This window comes from Ceratotherium simum, chromosome 21 (assembly GCF_057802395.1).
Source record: "Ceratotherium simum simum isolate JZ-2026a chromosome 21, ASM5780239v1, whole genome shotgun sequence".
Classification (NCBI taxonomy): domain Eukaryota; kingdom Metazoa; phylum Chordata; class Mammalia; order Perissodactyla; family Rhinocerotidae; genus Ceratotherium; species Ceratotherium simum.
Genome location: NC_141920.1, coordinates 39,089,296 through 39,111,346, shown reverse-complemented (window position 1 = coordinate 39,111,346; position 22,051 = coordinate 39,089,296).

Here is a 22,051-nt window from a genome sequence, read left to right as displayed (position 1 = left end):
GCAGTATTATCCTGATACAAAAGCCAGACAAAGACACTACAAGAAGAATGTAGTGGACACTAAAGACCAATAACTCTGATTAATATTTATGCAAATTTTTCAACAAAATACTCTTAAACCAAATTCAACAGCATATTAAAGGAATTATACACCATGACCAACTGGGATTTATTCATGGAATGTAAGGATGGTTCAACATACAAAAATCAATCAATGTAATATACCACATTAATGGAATGAAAGACAAAAACCACATGATCACTTCATTTGATGCAGCAAAAGCATTTGACAAGATTCAACACTCTTTAATGGTAAAAACACTCAACAAACTAGAAGCAGAAGGAAACTATCTGAACGTAATAAAGACCATTTAAGAAAAACTCACAGCTAAGATCCATACTCAATGTTGAAAGACTGAAAAATTTTCCTCTAAGATTAGGAATAAAGAAAGAAAGCTCACTTTTTGCAGCTTCTATTCAAGACAGTATTAGAAGTCCTAGCCAGAGCAATTACACAAGAAAAAGAAATAAATGTCAACCAAATCAGAAAGGAAGAAGCAAAATTATTCTGTTCACAGATGACATGATTTAGAACTAATAAACAAATTAGAACTGTTAGAACTAATAATCAAATTCAGTAAAGTTGCAGGATGCAAAATCTATACACAAAAAAGAAACAATCTGAAAAGGAAATTAAGAAAACAATTCAATTTATAATAGCCTCAGATATTATTATAAAATACTTAGGAATAAAACTGACCAAGGTAAATGACATTGAAAACTATAAAACTTTGCTGAAAGAAAGTACAGAATGCACAAATAAATGGAAACACATCCTGTGTTCATGGATTGGAAGACTTAACATTGTTAAAATGTCCATACTACCAAAAATAATCTACAGATTCGATACAATTCCCATCAAAATCCCAATGGCATTTTTTGCAGAAATTGGAAAATTCATCCTAAAACTCATATGGAATCTCAAGGGACACCAAATAGCCAAATCTTTTTTAAAAGAAGAACACAGTTGAGAGATTCACATTTCTGATTTCAAAATATATTACAAAGCTGCAATAATCAAAATAGTATCGTATTGGCATAAAGACAGACAAATTGACCAAAAGAATACAATAGAGAGCCCAGAAATACACTCTCGTATATACAAATTAAGTGAATTTTGACAAGGTGTCAAGATCACTCAAAGGAGAGAGGATAGCCTCTTTAAATGGTGCTGGGAAAACAGGATGTCCACATGCAAAAGAATGAAGTTGGACTCTTACCTTTCAACATGTACAGTCATGCATTGCTTAATGAGGGGGATACGTTCTGAGAAATGCATCATTAGACAATTTTGTCATCGTACGAACATCATAGAGCATATTTACACAAACCTAGGTGGTACAGGCTACTACACACCTAAGCTATATGACATAGCCTATTGCTCCTAGGCCTCAAATCTATGTTACTGTACTGAATACTATAGACAACTGTAACACAATGGTAAATATTGTGTATCTAAACATACCTAAACAGACAAAAGGTACAATAAAAATATGGTATAAAAGATAAAAAATGGTACACCTGTATAGGGCACTTACCATGAATGGAGCCTGCAGGACTGAAAGTTGCTCTGGGTGAGTCAGTGAGTGAGTGGTGAGTGAATGAGAAAGCTTAGGACATTGCTGTACACTGCTGTAGACTTTATAGACACAGTAGACTTAGGCTACACTAAATTTATACAAAAAATATTTCTGTTTCTTCAATAATAAATTAACCTTAGCTTACTGTAGCTTTTTTACTTTATAAACTTTTTAATTTTTTAACTTTTGACTCTTTTGTAGTAACTATTAGCTTAAAACACATACACATTGTATGGCTATACAAAAATATTTTCTTTCTTTATAACCTTATGCTATAAGCTTTTTTCTATTTTAAAAATTTTTTATTTTTTAACTTTTTAAACTTTTTTGTTAAAAACTAAGACATAAACACACACAGTAGCCTAGGTCAGGATCATTAATATCACTGTCTTCCACCTCCACATCTTGTCCCACTGGAAGGTCTTCAGGGGCAATACCACACACGGGGCTGTCATCTCCTATGATAACAATGCCTTCTTCTGGAATACCTCCTAAAGGACCTGCCTGAGGCTTTCCTTGAGGAAGTGTCACTCTTTCAGAAACATGCCTGTGGTAGTTTGTTTCTCTTTTCATCATAGATTTGCTTGTAAACAGATAATGCACCCTGGACATTCCTCTCCATTAATGAAAACATTTTAGTATAGAGGTCCATGTTTTTAAACTTTTTAAGGATCGTCCTGAGTTTTGCAAAAGCCTCCGCTAAACCCTTCGTTGTGAATTTTCTTGGGAGTTCTTCTTTTTTTTCTTTTCTTGCAGTTTCTTTTTCTCTTGCCTCTTCTTCAGCTATGTGCTCCTGTTCCAATTCCAACAACTCTTCATTAATCAATTCCTCAGGAAGCACCCCTAGGATCTCTTCCATGTCATCCTCATTCACATCCAGGTTAAAGTCATTTGCCATCTCCACCACAGCCTTGTTGATTTTTACAACCTCCTCATCCCTGGCAAATCCTTTGAAGTCATGATGAACCTCTTGTGTGTCTTCTTCTAGATGCCATTCATACTTCTTAGTGACATCACTCCAAGGCCAAAAAATGCTCTTGATGCAGTCATAGATGTTGTAATCCTTCCAAAATTGTATCAGTGTCTTTTCAGTGTCTTCCTCAGTTGCAGTAATAGCCTGGGAAGGCAAAGGTCTTCCGCAGGTAGTAGACCTTAAAAGTTGCTATTATTCTTTGATCCATTGGTTAGATCAAACAGGTGGTGTTTGGAGGGAGAAACACCACTTTGATATTGGGATTAAGATCACCAATAGAAGGAAGATGTCCAAAAGCATTATCAACAATAAGCAAAATCTTGAAATAATAATCTTGTTATTCTGTATGTTTGTTATTCTCTAAGCAGTATCTCCAGTCGGCTGGGATAGCAATTCATGAGGGCATCTTGGAAGAGGAGCTGGGTCATCAGTGGTCATCTTTTGGCTCCTGTAGTACACTGGCAGTGTGAGTTTATTGATATGCTTGAAGGCCCTGAGGTTCTCACTGTGCCAGATCACAAAGGATTTCAATTTGTAGCCTGCAACACTGCCCCATGCAAGACTGTTGTCTTCTCCTCAAAAGGCTTGAAACCTGGCACTGACTTGGCCTCCTCATGAATGAAAGTCCTTTCAGGCCTCTATTTCCAGAATAGGGAGATTTCATCCATATCGAATATTTGCTCTGGCAAGTAATTTTCCTCCACAATCAGCTTATATAAAGTTCCCAAAAATTCTCCAACTGCCTTCACATCAGCACTCACAGAGTTACCACTCACTATCACATTATGTAATGAATAAAAATTCTTGAATTGTTTAAACCACCCAGAGCTAGCAGTAAATTCAGCAATGTCGTTGGGTCCAGCCTTTCCTTTCAACATTGCAATTTTTTTGCTTTGGCCACAATCGTTATGGTGCTGAGAGTGATACATTTTTGTGTTTGGTCTTCAATGGAGGCCAGTAGAAGTTTCTTCACGTCTGATACAGGCCCTTCTCGAATTTTTGCTAGTATTATTGCCTTCAATTAAGTAGATCCTTTAACAGCTCTCATCATTTTGCTCTTCTTAAGATTGTAGCTATGGTGGAATGGGACATGCCTGGCTAGTGAGCAATAACCATCACTGATTTTCCAAATTTGTAGTCCTTAATCATTTTTAATTGTGTTTCCAGGTTAATCATTTGATGTGGCCTCTTACTGGCAATATTACCAGTGAATTTTGTATGCTGAGGGGCCATGATAAACAAAACCACATGAGATTAAATCAAACACAAGAGAAAATGATGCAATCAAGAGACACGGTAAACACAAGATGTATGAGGCTGCTGCCTGCATAACATGTCATACTGCTTTACAGTAAACATTTTTGTTTTTGTTTTTGTTTTGTTTGTTTTGCTGATGAATATTCACCCTGAGCTAACATCTGTTGTCAATCTTCCCCTTTTTTTCTTTGGCTTGAGGAAGACTGGCCCTGAACTAACATCCATGCTAATCCTCCTCCACTTTGTATGTGGGTCACCACCACAGCATGGCTGATGAGCAGTCCAGGTCCGCGCCCAGGATCCAAACCTGTGAACCCAGGCCACCGAAGCAGAGTGGCTGAACCCAACCACCACACCACAGCGTCAGCCCTAACATTTTTTTTAATAAAAAGTAGAAAGAGTACACTCTAAAACAATGATAAAAGTATAACATAGTAAATATATAAACCAGTAACATAGTCATTTATTATCATTATCAAGTATTATGTCTGTGCTATACTTTTATGCAACTGGCAGCACAGTAGGTTTGTTTATACCAGCATCACCACAAACATGTGAGTAACACATTGCACTATGACATTAAAACAGCTATGATGTCACTGAGCAATAGAAATATTTCAGCTTCATTATAATCTTATGAGACCCCTGTCATATATGCAGTCTGTCATTGACCAAAATGTTGATATGCCGCACATGACTGCATGTAAATGAACTCAAAATGGATTAAAGATCTAAACACAAGACCTAAAACTATAAAACTCCTAGAAGAAAACATATGGGAAAAGCTTCATAACATTGGACTTGGCAATGATTTCTTGGATATGACACCAAAATAACAGACAACAAAAGCAAAAATAGATAAATGGGATCATATCAAACTTAAAAACTTTTTTGCATCCAAGTACACAATCAACAGAGTGAAAAGACAACCAATGGAATGGGAGAAAATACTTGCAAATCATAGACCTGATAAGCGGTTAACATACGGAATATATAAAGAACTCTTACAACTCAACAAAAAAAAAATCAAATAACCTGATTAAAAAATAGGCAAAGCAGTGGCGTAGCGGTTGGGTCTGCGCGCTCCACTTCAGTGGCCCAGGGTTCGCAGGTTCAGATCCCAGGCGCACACCAAGGCACCACTTGTCGAACCATGCTGTGGCGGCATCTCATATAAAGTAGAGGAAGATGGGCACAGATGTTAGCCCAGGGCCAGTCTTCCTCAGGAAAAAGAGAAGGATTGGCATCAAATGTTAGCTCAGGGCTAATCTTCCTCACAAAAAAAAAAAAAAAATGGGCAAAGACCTTGAATAGACATTTCTCCAAAGATGATATATAAATGGCCATGGTCAACAAGCACATGAAAAGATACTCAATCTCACTAACCATCAGGGAAATGCAAATCAAAGGGTAATGTGATATCACCTCACACTCATTAGGATTGCTACTATCAAAAAAAGAAAAAACAGATAATAGCAAGTGCTGACAGGGATTGGAGAAATTGGAACCCTTGTGCGCTGAAAGTGGAACTGTAACATGGTGCAACCTCTATAGAAGACAGCAGGGAGAGGTTCCTCAGAAAATTAAAATTAGAATTACCATATGATCCAGCAATCCCACTTCTGGCTATACAACCAAAAGAATTGAAAACAGGGTCTCAAAGAGATATTTGCACACCCATGTTCATAGCAGCACTATTCACAATAGCCAAGTCCGTGAATGGGTGAATGGATAAAGAACATGTTGTATACACATACAACAGAATACTATTCAGCCTTATAAAAAGAAAGAAATACTGTCACATACTACAACATTGATCAACGGTGAGGACATTATGCTAAGTGAAATAAGCTAGTCACAAAAGTAGAAAACTGCATAATTCCACATGTATGAGGTATCTAAAGTAGTAAGATTCATAGAAACAGAAAGTGGAATTTTGGTTACCAGGAACTAGGGGTAGGCAGAAAAGGAGAGTTGTTGTTTAGTTGGTATGGAGTTTCAGATTTGGAAGACGAACAAATTCTGGAGATCTGTTTCATAGCAACGTGAATATACTTAACACTACTGAACTGTATGCTTAAAAATGGTTAAGATGGTAAATTTTATGTTTTTTACCACAATAAAAAATATTCCAGGGGCCGGCCCGGTGGCACAAGCAGTTAAGTGCGTGCGCTCTGCTGCAATGGCCAGGGGTTCGCCAGTTCGGATCCCGGGCGCGCACCGACGCATCGCTTGTCAAGCCATGCTGTGGCGGCGTCCCATATAAAGTAGAGGAAGATGGGCATGGATGTTAGCTTAGGGCCAGTCTTCCTCAGCAAAAAAAGAGGAGGATTGGCAGATGTTAGCTCAGGGCCGATCTTCCTCACAAAAAAAGAAAATATTCCACTAACATATTTATCTTTACTACTGAGTTTTTTGGCACTCACTTCAATTTTGCACTTTAGAGGAGTGCCTCACCCAAGTCCCAGCTTTGCACTCCCCTACCAGCAAAGAGTGGTTACTGAAGTGGTGGAAAGGAATTTAAAGACAAGACATTCTGGGGGTGAAAAGTGGCCAAATTTCTCCAAATTCCTTTCATTTCTCTTTCTATCCATCAAGAAATGTGTGTACTTGGTCCTTGATAAAGAAAGATACCAGCAAAGATGATGCCAGATTTAACCCCACTGAACATCTCCAAAGATCCTGATATCACATCCTGCTCCATAAACCATTCAAAGGTTAGAGGAATCCATATTAGTCATTCAGCACCACACACACACAGTCTCCCTAGAGGACTGGAGACCTCAGATGATTTGAATAAACATCAAAACTGGCTTGTAAAATAGCATTTAGAATTGAGTCATAGTGCAATTCATAGAAATTGTAGCTTAGAGACCGGATATGATGGATACTTGAATACACAATTCTGAAAACAGCTAATTTCTCTATAAGAAGCATACTCTCTAAAAGAAGAGATTAATCAGAGTGCAAAAGAATGGGGAAGATAATTAGTATTTAATAAGACTTGTTCCACTTCAGTGAAAAGAGGCAAGGTTAATAAACCTAAAAGTCCGTTAATCTTCTATCTTGTACCTTAAGCCTGCCATTTTTATGTCTTTATTGTATTCCAAATGCACTCACAAATAGAAAAGTCCACCAACAAGATATTTGGGAATATTTGTTCAATATATTTAACAAGTATTTGAGCACTTCCTGATATGAACACTGAGGACACATTTGTGGGGGAAAAAATCTCCAATTTCTTGAATAAGAAAACACACTAGTAAGAAACCTTACTTTCTTTCTCTTTTTATTTTCACACATTGAAGAGCTATTTGAGAAACCTGAAAAGGGAATGAAACACAAGCTTTTCCAAATCAAGTGCCCCCAAATTGCTTACTGTCTACCTAATTGTCGTCAATTGGTGTTTAGTCCCCAGCAAATCTCACTTTCTGTGGCCCTCAGATATCTGAATTATTAGCCTATCAAATTCTCTAGCAGCAAAGCCTTACCTAGGAGTTGTGTTTTCGATGATTTTTTTGAGGGAGTGCTGTCAAGAGAAACCGTGAGGGAGTGAGGAAAGCAGGAAGAGCAGGGAAAGGAGCTGAACAACAATGTGGTCTCAGCCGGAATCAAGCTTCAGCCTGATCCTATGAGGAGCTCTGGAGTGTGAATTACACCACAGAGCGGTCTCAGCTGGAAGCAAAAGGGTAGGCTTAAGAATTCCAACATCATTCAGCCATTGATCATAGCTACTCTGAACTAGGGTAGATGGGATATGGAGACTAGGGGAAAAATTCCCAGGCATCTCCAATGAGGTGCCTCTCATTAGCTAAGGTTAACTGGAGGATGGATGCCCAAGTCCAGTAAAGGAGATCTAGGCAGGCAACAACAGCGTCTACTCTGGCTGTTGAAAGGTCTCAGTTTTTCAGGGAAGCAACCACAAAGTGACAGACTTTGAAAAGCTAAAGGATGAAAATACTTCATCTCCTAGAGAAATGGTCTGAAGAATTTCTTAGGGATGCCCAAGGCCTCCTCCAGCCAACCATATTTTCCTTAATACATGGCCTGTCCCCATTCATTCTCCAATTCCAATAAATCTGGGACACTATTATTCATGAGTAGTAGAGAAAGCCATTCCAGAACGGTTGAGCTAGACCTAACTTTAGAGATCTGGTCCAAGAGCTTTCAGAAAGTGGTATCTAAGAACTCTCATTCACCAGAAATCTTGTGGAAATCCAACGGGAAGATCCAATGAAAGGGGACTCCTGTTGGTTGGAGGGTAGAGGATAGATATCCATCCCTCATAGACTTTGGTTGTTCCCATTGGAGTATAAGGGATGCATTTGCCCTCCAATTATTAGCAGATGTCTTAGATCAGATTCCCTATAAGCAAAGCTTCATGCTGGGGTTCTTGCAAGTGATGTATTGATGGAGTGGTCTCTGGAGAAACCTGTGAGTTCAAATAAAACAAACAAACAAAAACACTGATCTAGTCAAACTTTACCCTTGTGTACTTGTGTCCCTGAGAGGTCAAGACACTTGCCCACAGCCTCATAGCTCCCCAGTGGTGGACCAAGGCTTGAAGGCAGGTGGGCTTACACCCATTCTAGGGGTATTCTTATGATGTTTGCCTTAGCATAGGTTCCCTAGAAGCTGATCCTGAAAAAAGAGATTATTTTGAAAGTGTGGTACTGAGGGGGTGATCTCAGAAGAAACTTTTAAGGAAGTGAGGGAAATAGGTAGAGCAGAGGAAGAAGCTGAGCAAGGAAAGGGTCTCCTCTGGTGTCTGACTTAAGGCTGATCCCCTGGGGAAGGGTACCACAGTCATGTCCTAAATTGAGGCAAGGGACCAAGATTTTGTTCTCCAGCATCAATCAGTCATTGGTTTGGGACTAAGGAGAGCACAGCTTCCCAGGCATTTCCTGGAGGGGCAGCTCCTGTTGGCTGAGGGCAGTTCTCCAGATAGGAAGCAGCTGTGAGTCAGTTTTCGACACTTACAGCAGCTGGTGGAGGGCTGAACAGAGGGACACTGGGCAGGCACCGCTAACTTTTACTACAATATCGCATGGGCTCTCTGGCAGTCTCAGTCCCTCGATGTGATTATCAACACAATAAGAGCCCAAACCCAGTGCAGCGTCTAAGGAACTGCTTGAAAAGGCACAATCACAGCTACCACCCACAGTTTCCATTTGGTCTTCTGGGTTTTTTCCCATAGTGTGAGTTTTGTCAAAGATGTTTTTTTTTTTAATATGCTTCCATTTAAGTTATCTCTAAAGAAGCCAACTTTTGATTCCAAAAGGAAGTTGCCAAATATACAGATAAACCTCTAGGTTGCTTGAGGAGATTCACAGCTTCTGTTAGGGCTGTTCCTTTCCAGTCTCAGGGGTGAATCTCTGTGGGAAGAGCCCCCTGCCCAGCAGACCCCTACCCTCCACACCCCCATCCCTCCTCCTCTAGCTTGTAGCCACACCCAGGGGGTGATACTTCTGGGTGCGTTACTATGGCTATGCTATTCTGGATAGTCTCTGTGGGTTTTAAATAGCCATCCAATCAGCTGTTGTGTTACATTTTGTTGTGTTTTTACCCCTGGATTCTGTTTTTATCTTTTTGCTCTTATCACTATGAAATTCAATTGGATTTTTTTTCATGAGGTCTTGAAGGATGTTGTGTTGGTTTTGTTTTTAGGAGGAGAGGAGGCAGAGAAGGTATTAACAGAGGTAGCTCAAAGATGCAAAGATGCGAAGATGTCAACCAGAGAGCCAGAACTGGAAACATCCTTAAAGATCTAAATCATGTGTTTTCCAACTATTTTCTGAGGAGCCCTTGCATTTCTCAGAGGAGTCTCCAGGTTAGTTTTCAGAACTGTAGAGAAAGAGAGAACGCTGGGCCCACACATACGCTCACCATCACAGAAATCACAGGAGCTTCATTTTTCTGTTGGTTTTATATGCTGTTTTATATTCCATAAAAGGATTTGAGCAGCTGGTTTAAAAACAAAGGCTTGAAAACCAGGATTCAGTCTGGAACAGATGCTGCAAGTCACAATCCATATTCCCTCAGCACTCACCATTTCCATGCACATCACTTGCATATCTTTGCCTGAAGACTTTCTGTCATTGAAGGAGGCTGCTCTGCCACACAGTCTGGCTGGACATGCCAGGCAAGTAACACCTCTTGGGAGCAGCCCACAACCACACACTGAGGGCAGTGGGTGTATAAATGCCCCAGCTCCCTCACCTCTCAGGTGGGACATCTCTGAGGCATATGGTCTACCCTGTTACCCAGGCTTCCCCAGTGGGATTAAGCCCCCAGGTGCCCACAGTGCTAACAGTTTGATAATACACCTCCTATTAGCTGTTCTCCCTTCTGTGCCTCACTCCCTACCAATGTTTTCTGGGCTCCCCTTCTAGACAAATTACTTGCACATGAATCTTTATCTTAGGATCAGCTTCTAGGGCAACCCAAACCAAGACATAGCCCAATTCCATTCAATGTACAGGTAAAAATTGGATATTCAAAGAAAAAACAGTTATACTTTTTTTCTCTAAATTTTACATTTTTCTTTCTCTTTAAAGATGATAAAATTAAACTAAATTATTTTTAATAATTGAATGATGAAGGAATGACTTCTTACTGAGGGCCTAGGAAATTGTAGGTAAAGTGCCAAAAGCAACAATACACTGATAGAAACACCTCCATATAACAAGTGAGTAAATTGTTCAAAGAGCTTAGGAGATCTAGGCAAGGGATCTAGGCAAGGCTTGGATTCAAAACCTAATCTTGGCTCCTCAATTCAATATTAGTACAACATAGTCATTGATCTTTCTTATTAACCTATGATCATCAATTGATTCTTTTCTCCCAGGGTAGCAGTCCTCAATAAAAAATATGTTCCCAATATTAACTTCGAGTGGCTACATGGAAATTAACAATGTGCATAAATTATATCAAACATGTATGGCTTAATGTAGAGTTCAAATATTATGACTTTGTAATTTTCTTTCTCAAATATATGACACTTATGAAGAGTCTTTCAGCTGTCCCCAGTCCAAACTGCCAAGGTGCAGGATCATGAGCCAACTGAATAGTTGTCAGACACAAAGATTTGGGGTTATTTGTTATGCAGCAATAGCTAACTAGTGTCATTTCCTTATTCTAAAAGAAATTTGGGAAAACATATTTAGCGTTCAATGAGTTTCTGGTGCCTAGAGGACCAAATCAAAGCCCCTTAGCTTTATACAATGGAGATTTCCAGTTCAGCTTCTTCTTATCTTTACAGTCTCACACTCACCTCATAAACCCCTGTACACAAGCAATGAACCTGCCCCAATGAACTTTTCTCCATACTCTGAAAAAGTCTCCCTGCCTTTGCTTATGGAATAACAACAACAACAACATCTGTTTAAAGTATATTATGTACTAGGTACTGTTTTAAGAATTTTACAGTTATTATTTCACTTAATTTTTACTGCCCTTCTATGAGAAAACTGCTATCATTATTCCAAGTTTAAAGATGAGGAAACTGAGGCATAAAGAATTTAAGTAATTTGCCCAGGGTCATGCAGCAGTGGAGCAGGGATTCAATCCTAGAATATCTGCCTTCAGAGGCCAAGGTCTTGTTTAACCACTGCCCTCTCCTATTCTGTGCCTGGGATGCTTAGCCTCTCATTTCAAGACCTAGATTCCCTAACAGAGCCAACCTTATGTGGCACTTACTGTGCTCCAGGCAACGTTCAAAGACCTTTGGATACTTGAGTATTAATCCACTCAACAGCCTATAGCTATTATTATCCATCAATGTCCCTATTTTACAGAGGATGAAACTGAGGCACAGACAGGTCAAGTGACTTGCTCAGTGTCACACAGAAGGTTAGTGAGAGAACATTGATTCAAGCAGAGGCTATCTGGCTCCAGAATTCAGGCTCTGTAGTACCACACACTATTGCTCTCACATCACCTACTCACATCAGGGACAGGTTTGTGTGGCATGCCCAGGAGAGTTGTTCCTTCCTTCTCTTATTCTCCCACACCTTCTTATGCAGACCACTGTCCAAGATTTCATATCTAAGCCAAACCTTAACTTTATGACTGTGAATCTTCGTATGAAAGAATTTGCTCTGCAAAAGTAGCAACTGTATTTGGAGTCATAAAAAATGTAGATTTCCCTTTGGGAAGAGAGTCTTCCCATCTGTCTTCGCTAATGGAGAACATCCACACATTGAAGGATAAGGAGCTGTTGTGGACACTGGTGCTGGCTGCAAAGGTGCCCTTACTGGGCCGGCGCACTCATGTCCCAGCTACGGGAGTGTTGGCTGGAATCAGTCCACAGCTGCCTTCTCCACAGACTTGCCCTCCTTCAATCAGAGCCCACCATCCTAGAAATGCCTGAGAGGATCCACCAGCCAATGACTGACTAATACAAAGTTTCAAAAAACGGCCCCCTGCCTCAAGCAGGGGCAACTCTGTGATGAGATTTATACTCCAGAGCTCTCCGTGGAGCCAAGCTGAAGCCAGTATCCAGCTGAATCCACGTCTTTCTTTGGCTCTTTCCCCTTCCCCACTTTTCTCCCCTCACTGCTTTACATGTTTCTCTTGAGAGTTCTCGTTCAACAAATGCAAGAGAATCTCCAACTCAGGCTCTGCTTCTAGGGAATCCAGCCTAACACAAGAGCCTTATAAAGATAGGGAGCACTTTCGTCATGGATAAAAGTGGTGTGTATTTAGGGAAAGTGCTATCAATTTATTTTATGTAAGGTAGGGTAATATTAGCTGCTATAACAAATAGAAAATACAATGGGTCAAATAAGGTGGAAGTTCACTTCCCTTTTATGTATCAGTTGGTGTTCCAGGTTATTGGGCCATTGGACTCCACGTTAAACACTAGGGCTTCACACGTTTTTCCACCATGCCCTACTCAGAGTGGTGCTCCTTTCTGCACGTTGGCAGCCATGGTACAGAAGATGGCTTGCAGCAAAGTAAAAAAGAGTAATAAGGAAGCACATCAGCCCATTTAAAGGCTCTGTCCAGAAGTGATGTCACTTCTGTTCACATTCCCTTGGTGAAAACCAAGTTACCACACCCATCTCTAAGGGAAAGTGGGCATTGCCATGTAGCTGGTCAGCCAAGTAGCATTATATCATTGGAGAAAAGAAAAAAAAAAGAGGAGAATGGATTTTGGTGAAGAATCAACAATCCCTGCCCAAATCCTTTTTATTGGTTTTGCATTGACTCACTATCTTTTCTAATATTCAATACAAAGAAAATGAGAACACATGAGGTAACAACTTTATAAATTTACTGCAATGTCTGCCTTTTTGTAACTTCAAAGCTTGTAAGACCTGTCTTAGAAATTTCTTGTCCTCATAAATGTGTCGTAGGAAACAGTGTTAACTCATAAATTGGGCCTGATATTAATCATTCTGTTGTAAATGATGTCACTAGCTGTTTTCTTTTCATTCCATCTTCTAATCAGGGTTACTCAATAGAATGTTCTGTGATGATAGAAATGTTCTATATTTGTGCTGTCCAATACAGTAGCCACTAGACCATGTACTTACTTAAAATGAGGCTAGGATGACTGACAAATTGAATTTTAAATTTTATTTAATTTTAATTAATTTAAATTGAAAGCACTGCATGTGGCTAGTGGCTACCATAGTGGACAGAGCAGCTCTATTATAATATATAAAAATTCTGGTGGGAGAGAAAGTAGTTGAATTTGTTTTTCTCACAAAAACTGCTTTTACCAAATTTATATTGATGGTTCCTCTAACAGCAACAGCTTCTGATCAAAACACAAGGCAAATCTTTGTTTCTTTACAGTGCATTATCCTTACTGCTATCTTTCAGCACCAGGCAGAGCTGTTGGCACACAGTAGGCTTTTAATAAATATTCACTAAGAAAACAAATGAATGAATAGTATTTGCTCTGCCCAGCTGAGCTAGGTCTGCTGTATATGCAATGATTTGACCTAGCTCCTAATTCAGAACATTTTGCAATGCAAGTAACCAAAAGTAAAACAACAATTCATATCAATTATGCATCAATGTTATTTAGTTTTTTAGATGGGCACAATTATTGGACCAAATATATCATGGTTATAGTGTCTTCTGGATAGACATTAACAATAGCATACAAAGAACTTACACTCCAAATAAAATCTTCACATTACAGATATTTTGCATCTGTTCCACATGTGCAACACAATATTATTCAGTTAACAGCTGTATACAACTTTACTGGAATGGCAATGCAGTTGAGTATCAGAAGTCATAAGTACATTTGCCATCTGGATTCAAGATGAATATAATTTATCCATGTCTGGGTTAATCAGAGTTTAAACTCAGTCAATTGATGGACCAGATATGAAGAGCCATCATTTCATAAATGTGGGCCAAGTCAGTCACAAGATATATTAGCTCATGTACTTTATGCTTAACTCCACTTCTCTCTGGAGTAGAGCCTCCAATATTCTGCAAGAGTTTTATGTGTTTGGTGAACATCATGAATTAAGTCATCCTTGCTAAGCCAGTCTAATTTAGGAGTAAATTCCTAGTGATGTAGGTGGAGCCAGGAGCAGGTTATTTTCCCACTCCAGATTGATAGAGCTTTACATAAAAATATATATTTACAGATATGATTAAAAAGAAGCTTCCATGCTACATCCGTCTCCCCTAGACCCAGCATGGAAGAAAAGGAAGGCCAATAACCAAAGAGTGAAACAAAGAGCTACAGTGTCTCATCACAGTGGACAGACCATGGAATGGAGAAAGAGATGAGAAGTATCAAAGGTGAAAAGATACAAAGAGCGAGGCCCAAATGAAACTGAATTCTTCTTCAGTATGTAGAGATGGAAAAGAACTTCAGCCAAAGGGTGTCAGCAGTTGTAATGATTGCAAGGCTTGGCCTGCCTGAAGAAATGACCAGGAGAGTAACTTTCTTTAAGGAGCCAACTGAGTGTCATTCTCTGTCTTACTGAGAGTGGTCAGACATTCAGACCGTTCCCTAACTAAGTAGGAAATGCCCAAATAGAACAATTGTAATATACTCTAAATATGTTCCTGTTCACTAATTAGCGTTGTTACTCCTTGTAAAAGTTCCATGACTGTAAGCATAGTTTGGGTTGGAGATAACATTTGGTGTGAATGGGAGCCATGTGACTTCCCAGAGACTGGCTCTGTCATCCATCCCAATCAGAAAAATAGGGCTGCAGAAATAAACTCAAGTGTATATGGCCAACTAATATTTGACAAGGGAGCCAAGAATACTCAATGGAGAAAAGACAGCGTCTTCAATAAATAGTGTTGGGATAATTGGACAGCCACATGCAAAAGAATGAAACTGGACCGCTATCTTACACCACTCACAAAAATTAACCCAAAATGTACTAAAGATTTAAACGTAAGACCTGAAACCATAAAACTTGAAGAAAATATAGGCAATAAGCTCCTTGACAAAGGTCCTGGTGATGATTTTTTCAATTTGACACCAAAAGCAAAGGCCAAAAAAGCAAAAATAGACAAGTGGGACTACCTCAAACTAAACAGCTTCTGCACAGCAAAGGAAGTCATCAACAAAATAAAAAGGCAACCTACCAGATGGGATAAAACACTTGCAAATTATGTATCTGATAAGGAGTTAATGTCCAAAATATATATATAGAACTCAAACAACTCAATAGCAAAAAAAAAACAAAAAACAAAAATTCAATTAAAAAATGGGCAGAGGCTCTAAATACACATTTTTCCAAAGAGGACATACAGACGGCCAACAGGTACATGAAAAGATGCTCAACACCACTAATCATCAGGGAAATGCAAATCAAAACCACAATGAGATATCACCTTACACCTGTTAGAATGGCTATTACCAAAAAGACAAGAAATAACAAGTGTTGGCGAAGATGTGGAGAAAAGAGAACTCTCGTGCACTGTTGATGGGAATATAAATGGTGAACCACTATGGAAAACAGTATGAAGATTCCTCAGAATTTAAAAATAGAACTACCATATGATCCAGCAATTGCACTTCTGGGTATTTATCTGACGAAAACAAAAACTCTAACTCAGAAAGATATCTGTGCCGCCATGTTCATTGCAGCATTATTCACCATAGACAAGATATAGAAACAACCTAAGTGTCCATCAGTGGATGAATGGATGAAGACTGTGTGGTACATATACACAACCAAACATTATTCAGCCATAAAAAAGAATGAAATCTTGCCATTTGTGACAACATGGATGGACTTTGAGGGCATTATGTTAAATGAAACAAGTCAGACAGAGAAAGACAAATACTGTATGATCTCACTTGTATGTGGAATCTAAAAAGACAAACAAACAACAACAAAACAAGTTCATAGAGGAACAGATTGGTAGTTACTAAAGGCAGGGGATAAAGGGGGTGGGCACAGTGGGTGAAGGGGGTCAAAAGGTACGAACTTCCCATTATAAAATAAATAAGTCATGGGGATGTAGTGCACAGTATGGCGACTATAGTTAATAATATTATTGCATATTTGAAAGTTGCTAAGAGGATAGATCTTAAAAGTTTTCATCACAAGAAAAAGAAGTTTGTAACTCTGTATGGTGACAGACGTTAACCAGACTTATTGTGGTAATAATTTCACGATATATACAAATATCGAATCATTATGCTATACACCTGAAACTAATATAATGTTATATGTTAATTATATCTCAATAAAAAAATTTAAAATTTTTATGAATCAAAAGACACTCTCACAGAAAGAGAGTAAATATTTGCAAATCATATACCTGATAAAGATCTGGTATCTAGAAATATAAAGAACTCCTAAAACTCAATAATAAAAAGACAGGGCCGGCTCGGTGGAGCAAGCAGTTAAGTGTGCGCGCTCCGCTGCGGCAGCCCGGGGTTCGCCGGTTTGGATCCCGGGTGCGCACCCACACACCGCTTGTTAAGCCATGCTGTGGCAGCGTCCCATATAAAGTAGAGGAAGATGGGCACGGATGTTAGCCCAGGGCCAGTCTTCCTCCACAAAAAAGAGGAGGATTGGCATTAGATGTTAGCTCAGGGGTGGTCCTCCTCACACACACACACACACACACACACACACAAAATAATAATAATAATAATAATAAAAAGACAACCCATTTATAAAATGAGCAAAGGATTTCTTTTTATAGTGGTAAAATATATAACACGAAATTTACCATTTTAAACTTTTTTTAAGTGTACAATTCAGTGGCAATAAGTACATTCACAATGTTATACAATCATTACCACTATCCATTTCCAGAAAGTTTCCATCATCCCAAAGAGAAATTCTGTACCCGTTAAATAATAACTTCCCATCTCTCTTCTCCCTAGTCTCTGTTAACTTCTATTAATACTTTCTGTCTCTATGAATTTTCCTCTTCTAGTTACCTCAAATAAGTGGAATCATACAATATTTGTCATTATGTGCCTAGCTTAATTTAGCAGAATTAAATATTAAATTAAATACTAAATTTGAGATTCATTCATGTTGTGGCATGTGTCAGAATTGCATTCCTTTTTAAGGCTGAATAACATTCCATTGCATTTATATATGACATTCTATTGATCCATCTCAGTAAATATTTGAGTTGTTTCCACTTGTTGGCTATGGTAAGTCAAGTTATTACGAACATTGGTGTACAAATATCTGTTTGAGTCCTTGCTTTCAATTTTTTCGAATATACACATAGGAGTGGAATTGCTGCATCATATGATAATCCCATGTTTAACTTTTTGAGAAACCTGGGCAAAGGATTTGAGTTGACATTTCTCCAAAGAAGATAAACAAATGGCCAAAAGCACATAAAAAATGCTCAGTATCATTAGTCATTAGGAAAACGCAAATTAAAACCACAGTGAGATGCCACTACACACCAGTTAGGATGGCCTTAACAAAAGAAACCTGACTACCTCAAGTTCTGGGAAGAAGGCAGAGGCAACTGGATCTCTCATCCATTGCCTGTGGGAATGTAAAATGGAACAAATGCTTTGGAAACAGTCTGGCATTTCTTATAAAGTTAAATGTTTACTTGCCATATGAGCCAGCATTCCCACTCCTAGGTATTTACCCAAGAGAAATGAAAACTCATCCACATGTACAAGAATGTTTAAAGCAGCTTCATTCACAATAGAAAACTGAAATTAACCCAATGTCCTTCACTTGGGAATGGACGCAAAACTGTGATACACCTGCAGTGGAATACTGCTCAGCAGTAAGAAGGAATGAACTACTGAGACATGCATTAGCATGGATGAATCTCGAAAATATCAAGCCAAGTAAAAGAAGTCAGACTCAAAAGGTTACATACTGTAAGATTCCATTTATATGATATTCTGCAAAAGGAAAAACTATAGGGACAGAAAATACAGCAATAATAGGGAGTGGGGTTGATTGCAAAGTATAGGACTTCTTGGGGCGATGGAAATATTCTACACGATCACTGCAGTGGTGGTCATACAACTACCCATTTGTCAAACCTCCAAAACCCGTACTCCTACACAGTGTGAAGTTTACTACATGTAAATTATACCTCACTATACCTGATGAAAGAAAAGAAATGTGCTCTAGGAACACCATATAAGTACACGTTTGTTCTTATATCAATCCATTAGCTATTCTTATTTTCAGCTATTTTTTTCCTCCGAGAAAAAGAAAGTTAGGGTAGGAGAGAGTAGTGCTCTCAGATGCTATGATTGGGCTCTTCTTTAAATCTCACTTCAACCAAAATGAGCCAAAATAAATGATACGCTGGTGACTTGGCGGCAAAAAGAAGAGACAAAGCAGACAAAATAAAATAACATGATTTCATTTGTTGAAGTTTATGAAGTAATTTATTTATAATGATTACAGCTGTGTAAATACCCATAATGGGGCCAACAGAGGCCTTATGCAACCTCTGTGTTTGTGCATCCAATTTCTTCTCTGAGAATGTACACCCGGTGGAGTTGGACACACACGAGAGGCTTGAAACAACACAGACCTTCAGGACGAGACTCAGCCGGCACCAGAAGACATCGCTGGGTAGATTACCAATGTGGAGCCTGATTTCCACTTGGAACCGTAACTCAAGACACATTTCATTTCATATACAACAAAACTTGGATTGTTTATTGCTTATAAGCTTCTCTGAAAACGTCAATATTTCTTATCAGTGTTTCAGATTATAGGGGAAAACGAAGCTAGGAAAATGTGAAGTATTTGGTGCTTTCAGCACACACTATTTTCTTCAGTTCTCATCAGCCTATAATAGAGATTTACGGGCTCTGTTTAGTATAATAATAAACAAATTATCTTTAAATCAAGGATCAGCTGTTTGAGTTTAACAGATGACCATCTGCTGCGAATCACACAGAGGGAGCAGGCCTAATCTGATAGTTATACACACCCTCCCTTCTCTTCCTTACCCTGCTGGTGGCTGCCCTGTTGCTCCTCTCATTCTAATGCCAGTCAATATCCCATGGCTGAATTGGGAGAGAAGGGAGGAGAGAAAAGGAGAGTCATGGCAGGCAATTTACCGCCACCTCCAAGGGCTAGAATCCATCACATTCACACCCTGAATTACCATCCTTTACTTAGGCTATAACCTGTGATATGAAGAAAGAAGAGCTTGGGGGTAAGTGTTATCTAATACTTGAAGTAAATGTTTAATAGGTGTTTCCGATTACCTCAAACTTTCAGTAAGCAATCTCTTGTTTGAACTACAATCCACTGGCCTCATGTCTAAAAGTCTACAACATACATATGTTAATGGTATCTGAGAACTCTATAGTTCAAATCTTTTGCTCTCCTCATTATCAATTCTAAAAAAGATTGATTTTGAAAGAAATTAAAATATTGCTGATATAAAGTTTGTGTTATTTCTATTCACACTTGAGTTATTTAATTTTTTCCATCATTTATTTATTCATTCACAAAATATGAAGCTGGCGTGACTTGTAACCAGTAGACAATAACCATGTATGTCCAGGTCACTCATTTGTTTAACACATATTGGCCAGACATCCCCCATGCTAGGCACGAGAGATGATAGTCAACAAGATAGGCAAATTCTACATCCCATATGGAACTTAATATTCTAGGGGCAAACAGGGAAACAAGAGCAAATAAATATACAAAGGAGGTAATTAGAGAGTGTGATAAGTAAATAAAAGAAATAGGTGATGAGGTGAAAAAGATAACTGCAAAAGGTCTAAGAGGGATTGAGGTCAGGAGACCACCTCCATCCCCTGAAATGCATTGGCATGATGTGGCTTTACAGCTGAAAGGGAGTTGAGAGATCACTGATTCTACATAAAATGATCCTTCATTTTGCATGTAAGAATAGCAGTTTCTGACAGAAAAGCCAGACGAGGCCATGTGAAAAAGTTTGGGGGGGGGCACCTATGCCTCCAGCCCACTGCAAGTATGAAGCAGAAGTAGGAGTCACCAGAATCCCACGCTATGGATCTTTGTGACACTTCACTTTTCCCCCCACACCCAAATCTCTTTCAAATCTCTCTGCCAACTCTGAGACAATTGGTTTTGGTATCATGCTCCCTGTTGCTTTGGGGAAGTCTTCAGGACGCAGGGTTTCAGTGTTGTATAACTACTTCCATTCTGGAATTCTCCAGGTAGTCTCTTGTAGTCCAAAGAAACAATATCTTCAATGACTGCCTTTGCTGACATTGGCACAGTACCTCACAAGACACAAAGCATGTTAACGGACAATATTGCATTTGATTTTTGCAATACTACTGGGTGGATATTGTTATTTCCACCTTATAAAAGAGGCCTTAGGAGGCCACATGACCTGTCCAAGTTCACATAGCTTGTTCTAAATGGCAAAGCTGTAGCTTAGTTCCAGGTAGGGTGACCAACTGTACTTGTTTGCTCAGGCTTGAGAAGGTTCCCAGGAAGTGAGACTTTCAGTGCTAAAACCAGGACAGTCCCAATCAAACCATGTCATTTGATTAAACCTGATGCCAGGTCCACTTAATGTAATGTCTAGTATGCTTGCCATTAAATGACAGCTAGAGCAGGACTCCGAGGTTTGTTCTTTCTCAGGGCCCTAAGACAAGTCATTCTCATTGACCTGTGTCCTATAGATCTATAACAAGTCACCACTCTTATGACCCCACCAGCCTCCAGCAGCTGTGTATATTATAGTGCCACACGGTTGGATGGCCATGCTTTGAAATACAAACCTAGAAGAAGACAATAAGCTCTTTAAAATATCAGAGCAAGTTCCAAGTACTCCCGTACAACCCACTTCTCAGCAACTTCTAGGCTCCTCTTTGCCTAATGGGAGCATTGGTTGGAGAAGAGGAAGGAAGTTATTCTAAAAGTTTTGCGTGCATCTCATCAGGGTATTTGGTAATGCAACACTCATGCTGGGTTAATCATTGCCATGGGTGTCTTGGGAATGACAGTGAGCAACTTTATGAAGACTTTGTATTCAGTAACATTACCTCCACATCATGGCAGAGAGGGGAGGAGGGAAAGTCAAACAGCTCCTCACCGTCTCTTGAGCTTGAGGGACGTGCAACCCCCACAAATATCAAATCAGAAGAAAGACTAGTAAGTTCCTTTTGCAACAACATTACTGGAAGTATGCAAAGAGGTTGGAATAACAACTAGAGAAGGTATTCCAAACAAAATTCATTTAATGGGGTTTTTAAGTTTTTTAAGTTGTAAATAATTTTTAAAATATAAGAAAAAAACCGAGTTCTCTTAATAAGAGCAAGGAACATATGTGGAGTGTTTACAGTATATCAGATACTCCCCTCAGCATTTTTCTGTATTGATTACTTACAACAACTGTATTAAATCATCACAATATTCATAATTTGAAGGTACTTTATTTATTACCCCTATTTTACAGTTGGGGAAACAAGACACAGAATGGTTATAAAACTAGAGTAGAAACACATTCGGCATGTGAGGAAGCCAGGATTTGAACCCACACTGTCTGTCTCTGGAGTCCACGTGCCTAAATCACACTGCACTGCCTCTCCTTGGTGCCGAGGAAACAATCTCTGTCCACCACGACTGGTACCAAAATCTCTAGACGTTCACAAATTTAAATAAACTATGAGCAGAAGGATACCTTGCATCCTTAGGAGACTACAGCTTCCAGCATGCACCGTGGCAGAAAGTGAAGTGGGAGGCTTAGAGACAGTTGTGCCCTGAAATGTTTAG